A 24,361-nucleotide genomic window follows, 5' to 3' on the forward strand; every position below is an offset into this window, starting at 1 on the left:
GTGCAACACGGAATTGCTCTGCACGCAGTGCAGGGGAATCGGGCCTCATCTCGCGGCGAGGGGGAAGTCTCATGGTTTTTCTCGAGTTGCGGCGGGAACCTGGGGTATATTCTCGAGTTACGACGGGGATGGCCCTTCCACACACGTGTGTGTTCAGCCATGTCAGGACTCCTGCCTAGTTGCGAGGGACAACTCGGGATTCTCCTCGAGGCTTTGCAGGGCAATTGGGACGCCTCTCCAGCTGAGGCGGGAGACCAAGGGTCCCTTTCCACGTGCCACAGGAATCCTGGGTCTCCTATCAAGTTTCACGAGGAGTCAGGCATCGTCTCCTTTGGAGGCACTGATCTCCGCATACCTCTGGAGTTTTCAAAGGATTTGAGGCCTCCTGTCGTGATGAGGTCGGGAACTAGGTCTTTCTCTGTGGTCTCCACAGGGGATTCAGACATCCTTTCGTCTTGGGAGATGCAAGACGAGCCTGCATTCCAGTCACTGCAGGGACATCCGGCCTTATTTCGAGTCAGGGCATCGCGGTGTCCATTCCACTTGAGGCCGCAAACTCAGGGTCCCTCTCACATACCTAGAGCTGAGAGAAGCCTCCTCTTGAGGTGCTTGTGGTAAGGTGGTATTCCTCTGGAGTCGAAGCCAGGGACTAACCTCTCATCTCGAGTTGATTTTTGGCCCACGGAGCTCTTTCGTGTTGCTACAGTGACCTCAGGATCCCTCTAGCCTTGAAACAGTGTTCTTGGGATTTCTCTGGAGTGCCATGAAGGAAATCAAGGCTCCTTTCATGTGTGATGTGCAACACAGAATTGCTCTGCACGCAGTGCAGGGGAATCGGGCCTCATCTTGCGGCGAGGGGCAAAACTCATGGTTTTTCTCGAGTTGCGGCGGGAACCTGGGGTATATTCTCGAGTTACGACGGGGATGGCCCTTCCACCCACGTGTTTCTTCAGCGACGTCAGGACTCCTGCCTAGTTGCGAGGGACAACTCTGGATTCTCCTCGAGGCTTGGCAGGGCAATTGGGACGCCTCTCCAGCTGAGGCGGGAGACCAAGTGTCCCTTTCCAAGTGCCACAGGAATCCTGGGTCTCCTATCAAGTTTCACGAGGAGTCAGGCATCGTCTCCTTTGGAGGCACTGATCTCCGCGTACCTCTGGAGTTTTCAAAGGATGTGAGGCTATCGGTCGCGATGAGGTGGGGAACTAAGTCTTTCTCTGTGCTTTCCACAGGGGATTCAGACATCCTTTCGTCCTGGGAGATGCAAGACGAGCCTGCATTCCAGTCACTGCAGGGATATCCGGCCTTATTTCGAGTCAGGGCATCGCGGTGTCCATTCCACTTGAGGCCGCAAACTCAGGGTCCCTCTCACATACCTAGAGCTGAGAGAAGCCTCCTCTTGAGGTGCTTGTGGTAAGGTGGTATTCCTCTGGAGACGAATCCAGGGACTAACCTCTCTTTTCGCGTTGATTTTTGGTCCACAGAGTTCTTTCGTGTTGCTACAGTGACCTCAGGATCCCTCTAGCCTTGAAACAGTGTTCTTGGGGTTTCTCTGGAGTGCCATCAAGGAAATCAAGGCTCCTTTCATGTGTGATGTGCAACACAGAATTGCTCTGCACGCAGTACAGGGGAATCGGGCCTCATCTCGCATCGAGGGGGAAGTCTCATGGTTTTTCTCGAGTTGCGGCGTGAACCTGGGGTATATTCTCGAGTTACGACGGGGATGGCCCTTCCACACACGTGTGTGTTCAGCCATGTCAGGACTCCTGCCTAGTTGCGAGGGACAACTCGGGATTCTCCTCGAGGCTTGGCAAGGCAATTGGGACTCCTCTCCAGGTGAGGCGGGAGACCAAGGGTCCCTTTCCACGTGCCACAGGAATCCTGGGTCTCCTATCAAGTTTCACGAGGAGTCAGGCATCATCTCCTTTGGAGGCACTGATCTCTGCATACCTCTGGAGTTTTCAAAGGATTTGAGGCCTCCTGTCGCGATGAGGTGGGGAACTAGGTCTTTCTCTGTGGTCTCCACAGGGGATTCAGACACCCTTTCGTCTTGGGAGATGCAAGACGAGCCTGCATTCCAGTCACTGCAGGGATATCTGGCCTTATTTCGTGTCAGGGCATCGCGGTGTCCATTCCACTTGAGGCCGCAAACTCAGGGTCCCTCTCACATACCTAGAGCTGAGAGAAGCCTCCTCTTGAGGTGCTTGTGGTAAGGTGGTATTCCTCTGGAGTCGAAGCCAGGGACTAACCTCTCATCTCGAGTTGATTTTTGGTCCACGGAGCTCTTTCGTGTTGCTACAGTGACCTCAGGATCCCTCTAGCCTTGAAACAGTGTTCTTGGGGTTTCTCTGGAGTGCCATGAAGGAAATCAAGGCTCCTTTCATGTGTGATGTGCAACACAGAATTGCTCTGCACGCAGTGCAGGGGAATCGGGCCTCATCTCGCGGCGAGGGGAAAGTCTCATGGTTTTTCTCGAGTTGCGGCGGGAACCTGGGTTATATTCTCCAGTTACGACGGGGATGGCCCTTCCACACACGTGTTTGTTCAGCCACGTCAGGACTCTTGCCTAGTTGCGAGACACAACTCGGGATTCTCCTCGAGGCTTGGCAAGGCAATTGGGACGCCTCTCCAGCTGAGGCGGGAGACCAAGGGTCCCTTTCCACGTGCCACAGGAATCCTGGGACTCCTATCAAGTTTCACGAGGAGTCAGGCATCGTCTCCTTTGGAGGCACTGATCTCCGCGTACCTCTGGAGTTTTCAAAGGATGTGAGGCCTCCGGTCGCGATGAGGTGGGGAACTAGGTCTTTCTCTGTGGTCTCCACAGGGGATTCAGACATCCTTTCATCTTGGGAGTTGCAAGACGAGCCTGCATTCAAGTCACTGCAGGGATATCCGGCCTTATTTCGAGTCAGGGCATCGCGGTGTCCATTCCACTTGAGGCCGCAAACTCAGGGTCCCTCTCACATACCTAGAGCTGAGAGAAGCCTCCTCTTGAGGTGCTTGTGGTAAGGTGGTATTCCTCTGGAGTCGAAGCCAGGGACTAACCTCTCATCTCGAGTTGATTTTTGGCCCACGGAGCTCTTTCGTGTTGCTACAGTGACCTCAGGATCCCTCTAGCCTTGAAACAGTGTTCTTGGGGTTTCTCTGGAGTGCCATCAAGGAAATCAAGGCTCCTTTCATGTGTGATGTGCAACACGGAATTGCTCTGCACGCAGTGCAGGGGAATCGGGCCTCATCTCATGGCGAGGGGGAAGTCTCATGGTTTTTCTCGAGTTGCGGCGGGAACCTGGGGTATATTCTCGAGTTACGACGGGGATGGCCCTTCCACCCACGTGTTTCTTCAGCGACGTCAGGACTCCTGCCTAGTTGCGAGGGACAACTCTGGATTCTCCTCGAGGCTTGGCAGGGCAATTGGGACGCCTCTCCAGCTGAGGCGGGAGACCAAGTGTCCCTTGCCAAGTGCCACAGGAATCCTGGGACTCCTATCAAGTTTCACGAGGAGTCAGGCATCGTCTACTTTGGAGGCACTGATCTCCGCGTACCTCTGGAGTTTTCAAAGGATGTGAGGCTATCGGTCGAGATGAGGTGGGGAACTAAGTCTTTCTCTGTGCTTTCCACAGGGGATTCAGACATCCTTTCGTCCTGGGAGATGCAAGACGAGCCTGCATTGAAGTCACTGCAGGGATATCCGGCCTTATTTCGAGTCAGGGCATCGCGGTGTCCATTCCACTTGAGGGCGCAAACTCAGGGTCCCTCTCACATACCTAGAGCTGAGAGAAGCCTCCTCTTGAGGTGCTTGTGGTAAGGTGGTATTCCTCTGCAGACGAATCCAGGGACTAACCTCTCTTTTCGAGTTGATTTTTGGTCCACAGAGTTCTTTCGTGTTGCTACAGTGACCTCAGGATCCCTCTATCCTTGAAACAGTGTTCTTGGGGTTTCTCTGGAGTGCCATCAAGGAAATCAAGGCTCCTTTCATGTGTGATGTGCAAGACGGAATTGCTCTGCACGCAGTACAGGGGAATCGGGCCTCATCTCGCATCGAGGGGGAAGTCTCATGGTTTTTCTCGAGTTGCGGCGAGAACCTGGGGTATATTCTCGAGTTACGACGAGGATGGCCCTTCCACCCACGTGTTTGTTCAGCCACGTCAGGACTCCTGCCTAGTTGCGAGGGACAACTCGGGATTCTCCTCGAGTCTTGACAGGGCAATTGGAACGCCTCTCCAGCTGAGGCGGGAGACCAAGGGTCCCTTTCCACGTGCCACAAGAATCCTGGGACTCCTATCAAGTTTCACGAGGAGTCAGGCATCGTCTCCTTTGGAGGCACTGATCTCCGCGTACCTCTGGAGTTTTCAAAGGATGTGAGGCCTCTGGTCACGATGAGGTGGGGAACTAGGTCTTTCTCTGTGATCTCCACAGGGGATTCAGACATCCTTTCTTCTTGGGAGATGCAAGACGAGCCTGCATTCAAGTCACTGCAGGGATATCCGGCCTTATTTCGAGTCAGTGCATCGCGGTGTCCATTCCACTTGAGGCCGCAAACTCAGGATCCCTCTCACATACCTAGTGCTGAGAGAAGCCTCCTCTTGAGGTGCTTGTGGTAAGGTGGTATTCCTCAGGAGTCGAAGCCAGGGACTAACCTCTCATCTCGTGTTGATTCTTGGTCCACGGAGCTCTTTCGTGTAGCTACAGTGACCTCAGGATCCCTCAAGCCTTGAAACAGTGTTCTTGGGGATTCTCTGGAGTGCCATCAAGGAAATCAAGGCTCCTTTCATGTGTGATGTGCAACACGGAATTGCTCTGCACGCAGTGCAGGGGAATCGGGCCTCATCTCGCATCGAGGGGGAAGTCTCATGGTTTTTCTCGAGTTGCGGCGGGAACCTGGGGTATATTCTCGAGTTACGACCGGGATGGCCCTTCCACACACGTGTGTGTTCAGCCATGTCAAGACTCCTGCCTAGTTGCGAGGGACAACTCCGGATTCTCCTAGAGGCTTTGCAGGGCAATTGGGACGCCTCTCCAGCTGAGGCGGGAGACCAAGGGTCCCATTCCATGTGCCACAGGAATCCTGGGTCTCCTATCAAGTTTCACGAGGAGTCAGGCATCGTCTCCTTTGGAGGCACTGATCTTCGCATACCTCTGGAGTTCTCAAAGTATGTGAGGCTATCGGTCGCGATGAGGTGGGGAACTAGGTCTTTCTCTGTGGTCTCCACAGGGGATTCAGACACCCTTTCGTCTTGAGAGATGCAAGACGAGACTGCATTCCAGTCACTGCAGGGATATCCGGCCTTATTTCGAGTCAGGGCATCGCGGTGTCCATTCCACTTGAGGCCGCAAACTCAGGGTCCCTCTCACATACCTAGAGCTGAGAGAAGCCTCCTCTTGACGTGCTTGTGGTAAGGTGGTATTCCTCTGGAGTCGAAGCCAGGGACTAACCTCTCATCTCGAGTTGATTTTTGGTCCACGGAGCTCTTTCGTGTTGCTACAGTGACCTCAGGATCCCTCTAGCCTTGAAACAGTGTTCTTGGGGTTTCTCTGGAGTGCCATGAAGGAAATCAAGGCTCCTTTCATGTGTGATGTGCAACACAGAATTGCTCTGCACGCAGTGCAGGGGAATCGGGCCTCATCTCGCGGCGAGGGGGAAGTCTCATGGTTTTTCTCGAGTTGCGGCGGGAACCTGGGGTATATTCTCGAGTTACGACGGGGATGGCCCTTCCACACACGTGTTTGTTCAGCCACGTCAGGACTCTTGCCTAGTTGCGAGACACAACTCAGGATTTTCCTCGAGGCTTGGCAAGGCAATTGGGACGCCTCACCAGCTGAGGCGGGAGACCAAGGGTCCCTTTCCACGTGCCACAGGAATCCTGGGACTCCTATCAAGTTTCACGAGGAGTCAGGCATCGTCTCCTTTGGAGGCACTGATCTCCGCATACCTCTGGAGTTTTCAAAGGATTTGAGGCCTCCTGTCGCGATGAGGTGGGGAACTAGGTCTTTCTCTGTGGTCTCCACAGGGGATTCAGACACCCTTTCGTCTTGAGAGATGCAAGACGAACCTGCATTCCAGTCACTGCAGGGATATCCGGCCTTATTTCGAGTCAGGGCATCGCGGTGTCCATTCCACTTGAGGCCGCAATCTCAGGGTCCCTCTCACATACCTAGAGCTGAGAGAAGCCTCCTCTTGACGTGCTTGTGGTAAGGTGGTATTCCTCTGGAGTCGAAGCCAGGGACTAACCTCTCATCTCGAGTTGATTTTTGGTCCACGGAGCTCTTTCGTGTTGCTACAGTGACCTCAGGATCCCTCTAGCCTTGAAACAGTCTTCTTGGGGTTTCTCTGGAGTGCTATGAAGGAAATCAAGGCTCCTTTCATGTGTGATGTGCAACATAGAATTGCTCTGCACGCAGTGCAGGGGAATCGGGCCTCATCTCGCGACGAGGGGGAAGTCTCATGGTTTTTCTCGAGTTGCGGCGGGAACCTGGGGTATATTCTCGAGTTACGACGGGGATGGCCCTTCCACACACGTGTTTGTTCAGCCACGTCAGGACTCTTGCCTAGTTGCGAGACACAACTCGGGATTCTCCTCGAGGCTTGACAAGGCAATTGGGACGCCTCTCCAGCTGAGGCGGGAGACCAAGGGTCCCTTTCCACGTGCCACAGGAATCCTGGGACTCCTATCAAGTTTCACGAGGAGTCAGGCATCGTCTCCTTTGGAGGCACTGATCTCCGCGTACCTCTGGAGTTTTCAAAGGATGTGAGGCCTCCGGTCGCGATGAGGTGGGGAACTAGGTCTTTCTCTGTGGTCTACAGAGGGGATTCAGACATCCTTTCATCTTGGGAGATGCAAGACGAGCCTGCATTCAAGTCACTGCAGGGATATCCGGCCTTATTTCGCGTCAGGGCATCGTGGTGTCCATTCCACTTGAGGCCGCACACTCAGGGTCCCTCTCACATACCTAGAGCTGAGAGAAGCCTCCTCTTGAGGTGCTTGTGGTAAGGTGATATTCCTCTGGAGTCGAAGCCAGGGACTAACCTCTCATCTCGAGTTGATTTTTGGCCCACGGAGCTCTTTCGTGTTGCTACAGTGACCTCAGGATCCCTCTAGCCTTGAAACAGTGTTCTTGGGGTTTCTCTGGAGTGCCATCAAGGAAATCAAGGCTCCTTTCATGTGTGATGTGCAACACGGAATTGCTCTGCACGCAGTGCAGGGGAATCGGGAATCATCTCGCGGCGAGGGGGAAGTCTCACGGTTTTTCTCGAGTTGCGGCGGGAACCTGGGGTATATTCTCGAGTTACGACGTGGATGGCCCTTCCACCCACGTGTTTGTTCAGCGACGTCAGGACTCCTGCCTAGTTGAGAGGGACAACTCTGGATTCTCCTCGAGGCTTGGCAGGGCAATTGGGACGCCTCTCCAGCTGAGGCGGGAGACCAAGGGTCCCTTTCCACGTGCCACAAGAATCCTGGGACTCCTATCAAGTTTCACGAGGAGTCAGGCATCGTCTCCTTTGGAGGCACTGATCTCCGCGTACCTCTGGAGTTTTCAAAGGATGTGAGGCCTCCGGTCGCAATGAGGTGGGGAACTAGGTGTTTCTCTGTGGACTCCACAGGGGATTCAGACATTCTTTCTTCTTGGGAGATGCAAGACGAGCCTGCATTCAAGTCAATGCAGGGATATCCGGCCTTATTTCGAGTCAGGGCATCGCGGTGTCCATTCCACTTGAGGCCGCAAACTCAGGGTCCCTCTCACATACCTAGAGCTGAGAGAAGCCTCCTCTTGAGGTGCTTGTGGTAAGGTGGTATTCCTCTGGAGTCGAAGCCAGGGACTAACCTCTCATCTCGTGTTGATTCTTGGTCCACAGAGCTCCTTCGTGTTGCTACAGTGACCTCAGGATCCCTCTAGCCTTGAAACAGTGTTCTTGGGGTTTCTCTGGAGTGCCATCAAGGAAATCAAGGCTCCTTTCATGTGTGATGTGCAACACGGAATTGCTCTGCACGCAGTGCAGGGGAATCGGGCCTCATCTCGCGGCGAGGGGGAAGTCTCATGGTTTTTCTCGAGTTGCGGCGGGAACCTGGGGTATATTCTCGAGTTACGACGGGGATGGCCCTTCCACACACGTGTGTGTTCAGCCATGTCAGGACTCCTGCCTAGTTGCGAGGGACAACTCGGGATTCTCCTCGAGGCTTTGCAGGGCAATTGGGACGCCTCTCCAGCTGAGACGGGAGACCAAGGGCCCCTTTCCACGTGCCACAGGAATCCTGGGTCTCCTATCAAGTTTCACGAGGAGACAGGCATCGTCTCCTTTGGAGGCACTGATCTCCGCATACCTCTGGAGTTTTCAAAGGATTTGAGGCCTCCTGTCGCGATGAGGTGGGGAACTAGGTCTTTCTCTGTGGTCTCCATAGGGGATTCAGACACCCTTTCGTCTTGGGAGATGCAAGACGAGCCTGCATTCCAGTCACTGCAGGGATATCCGGCCTTATTTTGAGTCAGGGCATCACGGTGTCCATTCCACTTGAGGCCGCAAACTCAGGGTCCCTCTCACATACCTAGAGCTGAGAGAAGCCTCCTCTTGAGGTGCTTGTGGTAAGGTGGTATTCCTCTGGAGTCGAAGCCAGGGACTAACCTCTCATCTCGAGTTGATTTTGGGTCCACGGAGCTCTTTCGTGTTGCTACAGAGACCTCAGGATCCCTCTAGCCTTGAAACAGTGTTCTTGGGGTTTCTCTGGAGTGCCATGAAGGAAATCAAGGCTCCCTTCATGTGTGATGTGCAACACAGAATTGCTCTGCACGCAGTGCAGGGGAATCGGGCCTCATCTCGCAGCGAGGGGCAAGTCTCATGGTTTTTCTCGAGTTGCGGCGGGAACCTGGGGTATATTCTCGAGTTACGACGGGGATGGCCCTTCCACCCACGTGTTTGTTCAGCGACGTCAGGACTCCTGCCTAGTTGCGAGGGACAACTCTGGATTCTCCTCGAGGCTTGGCAGGGCAATTGGGACGCCTCTCCAGCTGAGGCGGGAGACCAAGTGTCCCTTTCCAAGTGCCACAGGAATCCTGGGACTCCTATCAAGTTTCACGAGGAGTCAGGCATCGTCTCCTTTGGAGGCACTGATCTCCGCGTACCTCTGGAGTTTTCAAAGGATGTGAGGCTATCGGTCGCGATGAGGTGGGGAACTAAGTCTTTCTCTGTGCTTTCCACAGGGGATTCAGACATCCTTTCGTCCTGGGAGATGCAAGACGAGCCTGCATTGAAGTCACTGCAGGGATATCCGGCCTTATTTCGAGTCAGGGCATCGCGGTGTCCATTCCATTTGAGGCCGCACACTCAGGGTCCCTCTCACATACCTAGAGCTGAGAGAAGCCTCCTCTTGAGGTGCTTGTGGTAAGGTGGTATTCCTCTGGAGTCGAAGCCAGGGACTAACCTCTCATCTCGAGTTGATTTTTGGCCCACGGAGCTCTTTCGTGTTGCTACAGTGACCTCAGGATCCCTCTAGCCTTGAAACAGTGTTCTTGGGGTTTCTCTGGAGTGCCATCAAGGAAATCAAGGCTCCTTTCATGTGTGATGTGCAAGACGGAATTGCTCTGCACGCAGTACAGGGGAATCGGGCCTCATCTCGCATCGAGGGGGAAGTCTCATGGTTTTTCTCGAGTTGTGGCGGGAACCTGGGGTATATTCTCGAGTTACGACGGGGATGGCCCTTCCACCCACGTGTTTGTTCAGCCACGTCAGGACTCCTGCCTAGATGCGAGGGACAACTCGTGATTCTCCTCGAGGCTTGGCAGGGCAATTGGAACGCCTCTCCAGCTGAGGCGGGAGACCAAGGGTCCCTTTCCACGTGCCACAAGAATCCTGGGACTCCTATCAAGTTTCACGAGGAGTCAGGCATCGGCTCCTTTGGAGGCACTGATCTCCGCGTACCTCTGGAGTTTTCAAAGGATGTGAGGCCTCCGGTCGCGATGAGGTGGGGAACTAGGTGTTTCTCTGTGGTCTCCACAGGGGATTCAGACATCCTTTCTTCTTGGGAGATGTAAGACGAGCCTGCATTCAAGTCACTGCAGGGATATCCGGCCTTATTTCGAGTCAGGGCATCGCGGTGTCCATTCCACTTGAGGCCGCAAACTCAGGATCCCTCTCACATACCTAGAGCTGAGAGAAGCCTCCTCTTGAGGTGCTTGTGGTAAGGTGGTATTCCTCAGGAGTCGAAGCCAGGGACTAACCTCTCATCTCGTGTTGATTCTTGGTCCACGGAGCTCTTTCGTGTTGGTATAGTGACCTCAGGATCCCTCTAGCCTTGAAACAGTGTTCTTGGGGTTTCTCTGGAGTGCCATCAAGGAAATCAAGGCTCCTTTCATGTGTGATGTGCAAGACGGAATTGCTCTGCACGCAGTGCAGGGGAATCGGGCCTCATCTCGCGGCGAGGGGGAAGTCTCATGGTTTTTCTCGAGTTGCGGCGGGAACCTGGGGTATATTCTCGAGTTACGACGGGGATGGCCCTTCCACCCACGTGTTTCTTCAGCGACGTCAGGACTCCTGCCTAGTTGTGAGGGACAACTCTGGATTCTCCTCGAGGCTTGGCAGGGCAATTGTGACGCCTCTCCAGCTGAGGCGGGAGACCAAGTGTCCCTTTCCAAGTACCACAGGAATCCTGGGACTCCTATCAAGTTTCATGAGGAGTCAGGCATCGTCTCTTTTGGAGGCACTGATCTCCGCGTACCTCTGGAGTTTTCAAAGGATATGAGGCTATCGGTCGCGATGAGGTGGGGAACTAAGTCTTTCTCTGTGCTTTCCACAGGGGATTCAGACATCCTTTCGTCCTGGGAGATGCAAGAAGAGCCTGCATTCAAGTCACTGCAGGGATATCCGGCCTTATTTCAAGTCAGGGCATCGCGGTGTCCATTCCACTTGAGGCCGCAAACTCAGGGTCCCTCTCACATACTTAGAGCTGAGAGAAGCCTCCTCTTGAGGTGCTTGTGGTAAGGTGGTATTCCTCTGGAGACGAATCCAGGGACTAACCTCTCTTTTTGAGTTGATTTTTGGTCCACAGAGTTCTTTCGTGTTGCTACAGTGACCTCAGGATCCCTCTATCCTTGAAACAGTGTTCTTGGGGTTTCTCTGGAGTGCCATCAAGGAAATCAAGGCTCCTTTCATGTGTGATGTGCAAGACGGAATTGCTCTGCACGCAGTACAGGGGAATCGGGCCTCATCTCGCATCGAGGGGGAAGTCTCATGGTTTTTCTCGAGTTGCGGCGGGAACCTGGGGTATATTCTCGAGTTACGACGTGGATGGCCCTTCCACCCACGTGTTTGTTCAGCCACGTCAGGACTCCTGCCTAGTTGCGAGGGACAACTCGGGATTCTCCTCGAGTCTTGGCAGGGCAATTGGAACGCCTCTCCAGCTGAGGCGGGAGACCAAGGGTCCCTTTCCACGTGCCACAAGAATCCTGGGACTCCTATCAAGTTTCACGAGGAGTCAGGCATCGTCTCCTTTGGAGGCACTGATCTCCGCGTACCTCTGGAGTTTTCAAAGGATGTGAGGCCTCCGGTCGCGATGAGGTGGGGAACTAGGTCTTTCTCTGTGGTCTCCACAGGGGATTCAGACATCCTTTCTTCTTGGGAGATGCAAGACGAGCCTGCATTCAAGTCACTGCAGGGATATCCGGCCTTATTTCGAGTCAGGGCATCGCGGTGTCCATTCCACTTGAGGCCGCAAACTCAGGGTCCCTCTCACATACCTAGTGCTGAGAGAAGCCTCCTCTTGAGGTGCTTGTGGTAAGGTGGTATTCCTCAGGAGTCGAAGCCAGGGACTAACCTCTCATCTCGTGTTGATTCTTGGTCCACGGAGCTCTTTCGTGTAGCTACAGTGACCTCAGGATCCCTCAAGCCTTGAAACAGTGTTCTTGGGGTTTCTCTTGAGTGCCATCAAGGAAATCAAGGCTCCTTTCATGTGTGATGTGCAACACGGAATTGCTCTGCACGCAGTGCAGGGGAATCGGGCCTCATCTCGTGGCGAGGGGGAAGTCTCATGGTTTTTCTCGAGTTGCGGCGGGAACCTGGGGTATATTCTCGAGTTACGACGGGGATGGCCCTTCCACACACGTGTGTGTTCAGCCATGTCAGGACTCCTGCCTAGTTGCGAGGGACAACTCGGGATTCTCCTAGAGGCTTTGCAGGGCAATTGGGATGCCTCTCCAGCTGAGGCGGGAGACCAAGGGCCCCTTTCCACGTGCCACAGGAATCCTGGGTCTCCTATCAAGTTTCACGAGGAGTCAGGCATCGTCTCCTTTGGAGGCACTGATCTCCGCATACCTCTGGAATTTTCAAAGGATTTGAGGCCTCCTGTCGCGATGAGGTGGGGAACTAGGTCTTTCTCTGTGGTCTCCACAGGGGATTCAGACACCCTTTCGTCTTGAGAGATGCAAGACGAGCCTGCATTCCAGTCACTGCAGGGATATCCGGCCTTATTTCAAGTCAGGGCATCGCGGTGTCCATTCCACTTGAGGCCGCAAACTCAGGGTCCCTCTCACATACCTAGAGCTGAGAGAAGCCTCCTCTTGAGGTGCTTGTGGTAAGGTGGTATTCCTCTGGAGTCGAAGCCAGGGACTAACCTCTCATCTCGAGTTGATTTTTGGCCCACGGAGTTCTTTCGTGTTTCTACAGTGACCTCAGGATCCCTCTAGCCTTGAAACAGTGTTCTTGGGGTTTCTCTGGAGTGCCATGAAGGAAATCAAGGCTCCTTTCATGTGCGATGTGCAACACAGAATTGCTCTGCACGCAGTGCAGGGGAATCGGGCCTCATCTCGCGGCGAGGGGGAAGTCTCATGGTTTTTCTCGAGTTGCGGCGGGAACCTGGGGTATATTCTCGAGTTACGACGGGGATGGCCCTTCCACACACGTGTTTGTTCAGCCACGTCAGGACTCTTGCCTAGTTGCGAGACACAACTCGGGATTCTCCTCGAGGCTTGGCAAGGCAATTGGGACGCCTCTCCAGCTGAGGCGGGAGACCAAGGGTCCCTTTCCACGTGCCACAGGAATCCTGGGACTCCTATCAAGTTTCACGAGGAGTCAGGCATCGTCTCCTTTGGAGGCACTGATCTCCGCATACCTCTGGAGTTTTCAAAGGATTTGAGGCCTCCTGTCGCGATGAGGTGGGGAACTAGGTCTTTCTCTGTGGTCTCCACAGGGGATTCAGACACCCTTTCGTCTTGAGAGATGCAAGACGAGCCTGCATTGAAGTCACTGCAGGGATATCCGGCCTTATTTCGAGTCAGGGCATCGCGGTGTCCATTCCACCTGAGGCCGCAAACTCAGGGTCCCTCTCACATACCTAGAGCTGAGAGAAGCCTCCTCTTGATGTGCTTGTGGTAAGGTGGTATTCCTCTGGAGTCGAAGCCAGGGACTAACCTCTCATCTCGAGTTGATTTTTGGTCCACGGAGCTCTTTCGTGTTGCTACAGTGACCTCAGGATCCCTCTAGCCTTGAAACAGTGTTCTTGGGGTTTCTCTGGAGTGCCATGAAGGAAATCAAGGCTCCTTTCATGTGTGATGTGCAACACAGAATTGCTCTGCACGCAGTGCAGGGGAATCGGGCCTCATCTCGCGGCGAGGGGGAAGTCTCATGGTTTTTCTCGAGTTGCGGCGGGAACCTGGGGTATATTCTCGAGTTACGACGGGGATGGCCCTTCCACACACGTGTTTGTTCAGCCACGTCAGGACTCTTGCCTAGTTGCGAGACACAACTCGGGATTCTCCTCGAGGCTTGGCAAGGCAATTGGGACGCCTCTCCAGCTGAGGCGGGAGACCAAGGGTCCCTTTCCACGTGCCACAGGAATCCTGGGACTCCTATCAAGTTTCACGAGGAGTCAGGCATCGTCTCCTTTGGAGGCACTGATCTCCGCGTACCTCTGGAGTTTTCAAAGGATGTGAGGCCTCCGGTCGCGATGAGGTGGGGAACTAGGTCTTTCTCTGTGGTCTCCACAGGGGATTCAGACATCCTTTCATCTTGGGAGATGCAAGACGAGCCTGCATTCAAGTCACTGCAGGGATATCCGGCCTTATTTCGCATCAGGGCATCGCGGTGTCCATTCCACTTGAGGCCGCACACTCAGGGTCCCTCTCACATACCTAGAGCTGAGAGAAGCCTCCTCTTGAGGTGCTTGTGGTAAGGTGGTATTCCTCAGGAGTCGAAGCCAGGGACTAACCTCTCATCTCGTGTTGATTCTTGGTCCACGGAGCTCTTTCGTGTTGCTATAGTGACCTCAGGATCCCTCTAGCCTTGAAACAGTGTTCTTGGGGTTTCTCTGGAGTGCCATCAAGGAAATCAAGGCTCCTTTCATGTGTGATGTGCAAGACGGAATTGCTCTGCACGCAGTGCAGGGGAATCGGGCCTCATCTCGCGGCGAGGGGGAAGTCTCATGGTTTTTCTCGAGTTGCGGCGGGAACCTGGGGTATATTCTCGAGTTACGACGTGGATGGCCCTTCCACCCACGTGTTTGTTCAGCCACGTCAGGACTCCTGCCTAGTTGCGAGGGACAACTCGGGATTCTCCTCGAGTCTTGGCAGGGCAATTGGAACGCCTCTCCAGCTGAGGCGGGAGACCAAGGGTCCCTTTCCACGTGCCACAAGAATCCTGGGACTCCTATCAAGTTTCACGAGGAGTCAGGCATCGTCTCCTTTGGAGGTACTGATCTCCGCGTACCTCTGGAGTTTTCAAAGGATGTGAGGCCTCCTGTCGCGATGAGGTGGGGAACTAGGTCTTTCTCTGTGGTCTCCACAGGGGATTCAGACATCCTTTCTTCTTGGGAGATGCAAGACGAGCCTGCATTCAAGTCACTGCAGGGATATCCGGCCTTATTTCGAGTCAGGGCATCGCGGTGTCCATTCCACTTGAGGCCGCAAACTCAGGATCCCTCTCACATACCTAGTGCTGAGAGAAGCCTCCTCTTGAGGTGCTTGTGGTAAGGTGGTATTCCTCAGGAGTCGAAGCCAGGGACTAACCTCTCATCTCGTGTTGATTCTTGGTCCACGGAGCTCTTTCGTGTAGCTACAGTGACCTCAGGATCCCTCAAGCCTTGAAACAGTGTTCTTGGGGTTTCTCTGGAGTGCCATCAAGGAAATCAAGGCTCCTTTCATGTGTGATGTGCAACACGGAATTGCTCTGCACGCAGTGCAGGGGAATCGGGCCTCATCTCGTGGCGAGGGGGAAGTCTCATGGTTTTTCTCGAGTTGCGGCGGGAACCTGGAGTATATTCTCGAGTTACGACGGGGATGGCCCTTCCACACACGTGTGTGTTCAGCCATGTCAGGACTCCTGCCTAGTTGCGAGGGACAACTCGGGATTCTCCTAGAGGCTTCGCAGGGCAATTGGGACGCCTCTCCAGCTGAGGCGGGAGACCAAGGGCCCCTTTCCACGTGCCACAGGAATCCTGGGTCTCCTATCAAGTTTCACGAGGAGTCAGGCATCGTCTCCTTTGGAGGCACTGATCTCCGCATACCTCTGGAATTTTCAAAGGATTTGAGGCCTCCTGTCGCGATGAGGTGGGGAACTAGGTTTTTCTCTGTGGTCTCCACAGGGGATTCAGACACCCTTTCGTCTTGAGAGATGCAAGACGAGCCTGCATTCCAGTCACTGCAGGGATATCCGGCCTTATTTCGAGTCAGGGCATTGTGGTGTCCATTCCACTTGAGGCCGCAAACTCAGGGTCCCTCTCACATACCTAGAGCTGAGAGAAGCCTCCTCTTGAGGTGCTTGTGGTAAGGTGGTATTCCTCTGGAGTCGAAGCCAGGGACTAACCTCTCATCTCGAGTTGATTTTTGGTCCACAGAGTTCTTTCGTGTTGCTACAGTGACCTCAGGATCCCTCTATCCTTGAAACAGTGTTCTTGGGGTTTCTCTGGAGTGCCATCAAGGAAATCAAGGCTCCTTTCATGTGTGATGTGCAAGACGGAATTGCTCTGCACGCAGTACAGGGGTATCGGGCCTCATCTCGCATCGAGGGGGAAGTCTCATGGTTTTTCTCCAGTTGCGGCGGGAACCTGGGGTATATTCTCGAGTTACGACGGGGATGGCCCTTCCACCCACGTATTTGTTCAGCCACGTCAGGACTCCTGCCTAGATGCGAGGGACAACTCTGGATTCTCCTCGAGGCTTGGCAGGGCAATTGGAACGCCTCTCCAGCTGAGGCGGGAGACCAAGTGTCCCTTTCCACGTGCCACAAGAATCCTGGGACTCCTATCAAGTTTCACGAGGAGTCAGGCATCGTCTCCTTTGGAGGCACTGATCTCCGCGTACCTCTGGAGTTTTCAAAGGATGTGAGGCCTCCGGTCGCAATGAGGTGGGGAACTAGGTGTTTCTCTGTGGTCTCCACAGGGGATTCAGACATCCTTTCTTCTTGGGAGATGCAAGACGAGCCTGCATTCAAGTCACTGCAGGGATATCCGGCCTTATTTCGAGTCAGGGCATCGCGGTGTCCATTCCACTTGAGGCCGCAAACTCAGGGTCCCTCTCACATACCTAGAGCTGAGAGAAGCCTCCTCTTGAGGTGCTTGTGGTAAGGTGGTATTCCTCAGGAGTCGAAGCCAGGGACTAACCTCTCATCTCGTGTTGATTCTTGGTCCACGGAGCTCTTTCGTGTTGCTACAGTGACCTCAGGATCCCTCTAGCCTTGAAACAGTGTTCTTGGGGTTTCTCTGGAGTGCCATCAAGGAAATCAAGGCTCCTTTCATGTGTGATGTGCAACACGGAATTGCTCTGCACGCAGTACAGGGGAATCGGGCCTCATCTCGCATCGAGGGGGAAGTCTCATGGTTTTTCTCGAGTTGCGGCGGGAACCTGGGGTATATTCTCGAGTTACGACGGGGATGGCCCTTCCACCCACGTGTTTGTTCAGCCACGTCAGGACTCCTGCCTAGTTGCGAGGGACAACTCGGGATTCTCCTCGAGGCTTGGCAGGGCAATTAGAACGCCTCTCCAGCTGAGGCGGGAGACCAAGGGTCCCTTTCCACGTGCCACAAGAATCCTGGGACTCCTATCAAGTTTCACGAGGAGTCAGGCATCGTCTCCTTTGGAGGCACTGATCTCCGCGTACCTCTGGAGTTTTCAAAGGATGTGAGGCCTCTGGTCACGATGAGGTGGGGAACTAGGTCTTTCTCTGTGGTCTCCACAGGGGATTCAGACATCCTTTTTTCTTGGGAGATGCAAGACGAGCCTGCATTCAAGTCACTGCAGGGATATCCGGCCTTATTTCGAGTCAGAGCATCGCGGTGTCCATTCCACTTGAGGCCGCAAACTCAGGGTCCCTCTCACATACCTAGAGCTGAGAGAAGCCTCCTCTTGAGGTGCTTGTGGTAAGGTGGTATTCCTCAGGAGTCGAAGCCAGGGACTAAGCTCTCATCTCGTGTTGATTCTTGGTCCACGAAGCTCTTTCGTGTTGCTACAGTGACCTCAGGATCCCTCTAGCCTTGAAACAGTGTTCTTGGGGTTTCTCTGGAGTGCCATCAAGGAAATCAAGGCTCCTTTCATGTGTGATGTGCAACACGGAATTGCTCTGCACGCAGTGCAGGGGAATCGGGCCTCAACTCGCGGCGAGGGGGAAGTCTCATGGTTTTTCTCGAGTTGCGGCGGGAACCTGGGGTATATTCTCGAGTTACCACGGGGATGGCCCTTCCACACACGTGTGTGTTCAGCCATGTCAGGACTCCTGCCTAGTTGCGAGGGACAACTCGGGATTCTCCTCGAGGATTTGCAGGGCAATTGGGACGCCTCTCCAGCTGAGACGGGAGACCAAGGGTCCCTTTCCACGTGCCACAGGAATCCTGGGTCTCCTATCAACTTTCACGAGGAGTCAGGCATCGTCTCCTTTGGAGGTACTGATCTCCGCATACCTCTGGAGTTTTCAAAGGATTTGAGGCCTCCTGTCGCGATGAGGTCGGGAACTAGGTCTTTCTCTGTGGTCTCCACAGGGGATTCAGACATCCTTTCATCTTGGGAGATGCAAGACGAGCCTGCATTCCAGTCACTGCAGGGATATACGGCCTTATTTCGAGTCAGGGCATCGCGGTGTCCATTCCACTTGAGGCCGCACACTCAGGGTCCCTCTCACATACCTAGAGCTGAGAGAAGCCTCCTCTTGAGGTGCTTGTGGTAATGTGGTATTCCTCTGGAGTCGAAGCCAGGGACTAACCTCTCATCTCGAGTTGATTTTTGGCCCACGGAGCTCTTTCGTGTTGCTACAGTGACCTCAGGATCCCTCTAGCCTTGAAACAGTGTTCTTGGGATTTCTCTGGAGTGCCATGAAGGAAATCAAGGCTCCTTTCATGTGTGATGTGCAACACAGAATTGCTCTGCACGCAGTGCAGGGGAATCGGGCCTCATCTTGCGGCGAGGGGCAAAACTCATGGTTTTTCTCGAGTTGCGGAGGGAACCTGGGGTATATTCTCGAGTTACGACGGGGATGGCCCTTCCACCCACGTGTTTCTTCAGCGACGTCAGGACTCCTGCCTAGTTGCGAGGCACAACTCGGGATTCTCCTCGAGGCTTGGCAGGGCAATTGGGACGCCTCTCCAGCTGAGGCGGGAGACCAAGTGTCCCTTTCCAAGTGCCACAGGAATCCTGGGTCTCCTATCAAGTTTCACGAGGAGTCAGGCATCGTCTCCTTTGGAGGCACTGATCTCCGCGTACCTCTGGAGTTTTCAAAGGATGTGAGGCTATCGGTCGCGATGAGGTGGGGAACTAAGTCTTTCTCTGTGCTTTCCACAGGGGATTCAGACATCCTTTCGTCCTGGGAGATGCAAGACGAGCCTGCATTCCAGTCACTGCAGGGATATCCGGCCTTATTTCGAGTCAGGGCATCGCGGTGTCCATTCCACTTGAGGCCGCAAACTCAGGGTCCCTCTCACATACCTAGAGCTGAGAGAAGCCTCCTCTTGAGGTGCTTGTGGTAAGGTGGTATTCCTCTGGAGACGAATCCAGGGACTAACCTCTCTTTTCGAGTTGATTTTTGGTTCACAGAGTTCTTTCGTGTTGCTACAGTGACCTCAGGATCCCTCTATCCTTGAAACAGTGTTCTTGGGGTTTCTCTGGAGTGCCATCAAGGAAATCAAGGCTCCTTTCATGTGTGATGTGCAAGACGGAATTGCTCTGCACGCAGTACAGGGGAATCGGGCCTCATCTCGCGGCGAGGGGGAAGTCTCATGGTTTTTCTCGAGTTGCGGCGGGAAACTGGGGTATATTCTCGAGTTACGACGGGGATGGCCCTTCCACACACGTGTTTGTTCAGCCACGTCAGGACTCTTGCCTAGTTGCGAGACACAACTCGGGATTTTCCTCGAGGCTTGGCAAGGCAATTGGGACGCCTCACCAGCTGAGGCGGGAGACCAAGGGTCCCTTTCCACGTGCCACAGGAATCCTGGGACTCCTATCAAGTTTCACGAGGAGTCAGGCATCGTCTCCTTTGGAGGCACTGATCTCCGCATACCTCTGGAGTTTTCAAAGGATTTGAGGCCTCCTGTCGCGATGAGGTGGGGAACTAGGTCTTTCTCTGTGGTCTCCACAGGGGATTCAGACACCCTTTCGTCTTGAGAGATGCAAGACGAACCTGCATTCCAGTCACTGCAGGGATATCCGGCCTTATTTCGAGTCAGGGCATCGCGGTGTCCATTCCACTTGAGGCCGCAAACTCAGGGTCCCTCTCACATACCTAGAGCTGAGAGAAGCCTCCTCTTGACGTGCTTGTGGTAAGGTGGTATTCCTCTGGAGTCGAAGCCAGGGACTAACCTCTCATCTCGAGTTGATTTTTGGTCCACGGAGCTCTTTCGTGTTGCTACAGTGACCTCAGGATCCCTCTAGCCTTGAAACAGTCTTCTTGGGGTTTCTCTGGAGTGCTATGAAGGAAATCAAGGCTCCTTTCATGTGTGATGTGCAACATAGAATTGCTCTGCACGCAGTGCAGGGGAATCGGGCCTCATCTCGCGACGAGGGGGAAGTCTCATGGTTTTTCTCGAGTTGCGGCGGGAACCTGGGGTATATTCTCGAGTTACGACGGGGATGGCCCTTCCACACACGTGTTTGTTCAGCCACGTCAGGACTCTTGCCTAGTTGCGAGACACAACTCGGGATTCTCCTTGAGGCTTGGCAAGGCAATTGGGACGCCTCTCCAGCTGAGGCGGGAGACCAAGGGTCCCTTTCCACGTGCCACAGGAATCCTGGGACTCCTATCAAGTTTCACGAGGAGTCAGGCATCGTCTCCTTTGGAGGCACTGATCTCCGCGTACCTCTGGAGTTTTCAAAGGATGTGAGGCCTCCGGTCGCGATGAGGTGGGGAACTAGGTCTTTCTCTGTGGTCTCCAGAGGGGATTCAGACATCCTTTCATCTTGGGAGATGCAAGACGAGCCTGCATTCAAGTCACTGCAGGGATATCCGGCCTTATTTCGCGTCAGGGCATCGTGGTGTCCATTCCACTTGAGGCCGCACACTCAGGGTCCCTCTCACATACCTAGAGCTGAGAGAAGCCTCCTCTTGAGGTGCTTGTGTTAAGGTGGTATTCCTCTGGAGTCGAAGCCAGGGACTAACCTCTCATCTCGAGTTGATTTTTGGCCCACGGAGCTCTTTCGTGTTGCTACAGTGACCTCAGGATCCCTCTATCCTTGAAACAGTGTTCTTGGGGTTTCTCTGGAGTGCCATCAAGGAAATCAAGGCTCCTTTCATGTGTGATGTGCAACACGGAATTGCTCTGCACGCAGTGCAGGGGAATCGGGAATCATCTCGCGGCGAGGGGGAAGTCTCACGGTTTTTTCTCGAGTTGCGGCGGGAACCTGGGGTATATTCTCGAGTTACGACGTGGATGGCCCTTCCACCCACGTGTTTGTTCAGCCACGTCAGGACTCCTGCCTAGTTGCGAGGGACAACTCGGGATTCTCCTCGAGTCTTGGCAGGGCAATTGGAACGCCTCTCCAGCTGAGGCGGGAGACCAAGGGTCCCTTTCCACGTGCCACAAGAATCCTGGGACTCCTATCAAGTTTCACGAGGAGTCAGGCATCGTCTCCTTTGGAGGTACTGATCTCCGCGTACCTCTGGAGTTTTCAAAGGATGTGAGGCCTCCTGTCGCGATGAGGTGGGGAACTAGGTCTTTCTCTGTGGTCTCCACAGGGGATTCAGACATCCTTTCTTCTTGGGAGATGCAAGACGAGCCTGCATTCAAGTCACTGCAGGGATATCCGGCCTTATTTCGAGTCAGGGCATCGCGGTGTCCATTCCACTTGAGGCCGCAAACTCAGGATCCCTCTCACATACCTAGTGCTGAGAGAAGCCTCCTCTTGAGGTGCTTGTGGTAAGGTGGTATTCCTCAGGAGTCGAAGCCAGGGACTAACCTCTCATCTCGTGTTGATTCTTGGTCCACGGAGCTCTTTCGTGTAGCTACAGTGACCTCAGGATCCCTCAAGCCTTGAAACAGTGTTCTTGGGGTTTCTCTGGAGTGCCATCAAGGAAATCAAGGCTCCTTTCATGTGTGATGTGCAACACGGAATTGCTCTGCACGCAGTGCAGGGGAATCGGGCCTCATCTCGTGGCGAGGGGGAAGTCTCATGGTTTTTCTCGAGTTGCGGCGGGAACCTGGAGTATATTCTCGAGTTACGACGGGGATGGCCCTTCCACACACGTGTGTGTTCAGCCATGTCAGGACTCCTGCCTAGTTGCGAGGGACAACTCGGGATTCTCCTAGAGGCTTCGCAGGGCAATTGGGACGCCTCTCCAGCTGAGGCGGGAGACCAAGGGCCCCTTTCCACGTGCCACAGGAATCCTGGGTCTCCTATCAAGTTTCACGAGGAGTCAGGCATCGTCTCCTTTGGAGGCACTGATCTCCGCATACCTCTGGAATTTTCAAAGGATTTGAGGCCTCCTGTCGCGATGAGGTGGGGAACTAGGTTTTTCTCTGTGGTCTCCACAGGGGATTCAGACACCCTTTCGTCTTGAGAGATGCAAGACGAGCCTGCATTCCAGTCACTGCAGGGATATCCGGCCTTATTTCGAGTCAGGGCATTGTGGTGTCCATTCCACTTGAGGCCGCAAACTCAGGGTCCCTCTCACATACCTAGAGCTGAGAGAAGCCTCCTCTTGAGGTGCTTGTGGTAAGGTGGTATTCCTCTGGAGTCGAAGCCAGGGACTAACCTCTCATCTCGAGTTGATTTTTGGTCCACAGAGTTCTTTCGTGTTGCTACAGTGACCTCAGGATCCCTCTATCCTTGAAACAGTGTTCTTGGGGTTTCTCTGGAGTGCCATCAAGGAAATCAAGGCTCCTTTCATGTGTGATGTGCAAGACGGAATTGCTCTGCACGCAGTACAGGGGTATCGGGCCTCATCTCGCATCGAGGGGGAAGTCTCATGGTTTTTCTCCAGTTGCGGCGGGAACCTGGGGTATATTCTCGAGTTACGACGGGGATGGCCCTTCCACCCACGTGTTTGTTCAGCCACGTCAGGACTCCTGCCTAGATGCGAGGGACAACTCTGGATTCTCCTCGAGGCTTGGCAGGGCAATTGGAACGCCTCTCCAGCTGAGGCGGGAGACCAAGTGTCCCTTTCCACGTGCCACAAGAATCCTGGGACTCCTATCAAGTTTCACGAGGAGTCAGGCATCGTCTCCTTTGGAGGCACTGATCTCCGCGTACCTCTGGAGTTTTCAAAGGATGTGAGGCCTCCGGTCGCAATGAGGTGGGGAACTAGGTGTTTCTCTGTGGTCTCCACAGGGGATTCAGACATCCTTTCTTCTTGGGAGATGCAAGACGAGCCTGCATTCAAGTCACTGCAGGGATATCCGGCCTTATTTCGAGTCAGGGCATCGCGGTGTCCATTCCACTTGAGGCCGCAAACTCAGGGTCCCTCTCACATACCTAGAGCTGAGAGAAGCCTCCTCTTGAGGTGCTTGTGGTAAGGTGGTATTCCTCAGGAGTCGAAGCCAGGGACTAACCTCTCATCTCGTGTTGATTCTTGGTCCACGGAGCTCTTTCGTGTTGCTACAGTGACCTCAGGATCCCTCTAGCCTTGAAACAGTGTTCTTGGGGTTTCTCTGGAGTGCCATCAAGGAAATCAAGGCTCCTTTCATGTGTGATGTGCAACACGGAATTGCTCTGCACGCAGTACAGGGGAATCGGGCCTCATCTCGCATCGAGGGGGAAGTCTCATGGTTTTTCTCGAGTTGCGGCGGGAACCTGGGGTATATTCTCGAGTTACGACGGGGATGGCCCTTCCACCCACGTGTTTGTTCAGCCACGTCAGGACTCCTGCCTAGTTGCGAGGGACAACTCGGGATTCTCCTCGAGGCTTGGCAGGGCAATTAGAACGCCTCTCCAGCTGAGGCGGGAGACCAAGGGTCCCTTTCCACGTGCCACAGGAATCCTGGGACTCCTATCAAGTTTCACGAGGAGTCAGGCATCGTCTCCTTTGGAGGCACTGATCTCCGCGTACCTCTGGAGTTTTCAAAGGATGTGAGGCCTCTGGTCACGATGAGGTGGGGAACTAGGTCTTTCTCTGTGGTCTCCACAGGGGATTCAGACATCCTTTTTTCTTGGGAGATGCAAGACGAGCCTGCATTCAAGTCACTGCAGGGATATCCGGCCTTATTTCGAGTCAGAGCATCGCGGTGTCCATTCCACTTGAGGCCGCAAACTCAGGGTCCCTCTCACATACCTAGAGCTGAGAGAAGCCTCCTCTTGAGGTGCTTGTGGTAAGGTGGTATTCCTCAGGAGTCGAAGCCAGGGACTAAGCTCTCATCTCGTGTTGATTCTTGGTCCACGAAGCTCTTTCGTGTTGCTACAGTGACCTCAGGATCCCTCTAGCCTTGAAACAGTGTTCTTGGGGTTTCTCTGGAGTGCCATCAAGGAAATCAAGGCTCCTTTCATGTGTGATGTGCAACACGGAATTGCTCTGCACGCAGTGCAGGGGAATCGGGCCTCAATTCGCGGCGAGGGGGAAGTCTCATGGTTTTTCTCGAGTTGCGGCGGGAACCTGGGGTATATTCTCGAGTTACCACGGGGATGGCCCTTCCACACACGTGTGTGTTCAGCCATGTCAGGACTCCTGCCTAGTTGCGAGGGACAACTCGGGATTCTCCTCGAGGATTTGCAGGGCAATTGGGACGCCTCTCCAGCTGAGACGGGAGACCAAGGGTCCCTTTCCACGTGCCACAGGAATCCTGGGTCTCCTATCAACTTTCACGAGGAGTCAGGCATCGTCTCCTTTGGAGGTACTGATCTCCGCATACCTCTGGAGTTTTCAAAGGATTTGAGGCCTCCTGTCGCGATGAGGTCGGGAACTAGGTCTTTCTCTGTGGTCTCCACAGGGGATTCAGACATCCTTTCATCTTGGGAGATGCAAGACGAGCCTGCA

This window comes from Cervus elaphus, chromosome 32, assembly GCF_910594005.1.
Source record: "Cervus elaphus chromosome 32, mCerEla1.1, whole genome shotgun sequence".
Taxonomy (NCBI): Eukaryota; Metazoa; Chordata; class Mammalia; order Artiodactyla; family Cervidae; genus Cervus; species Cervus elaphus.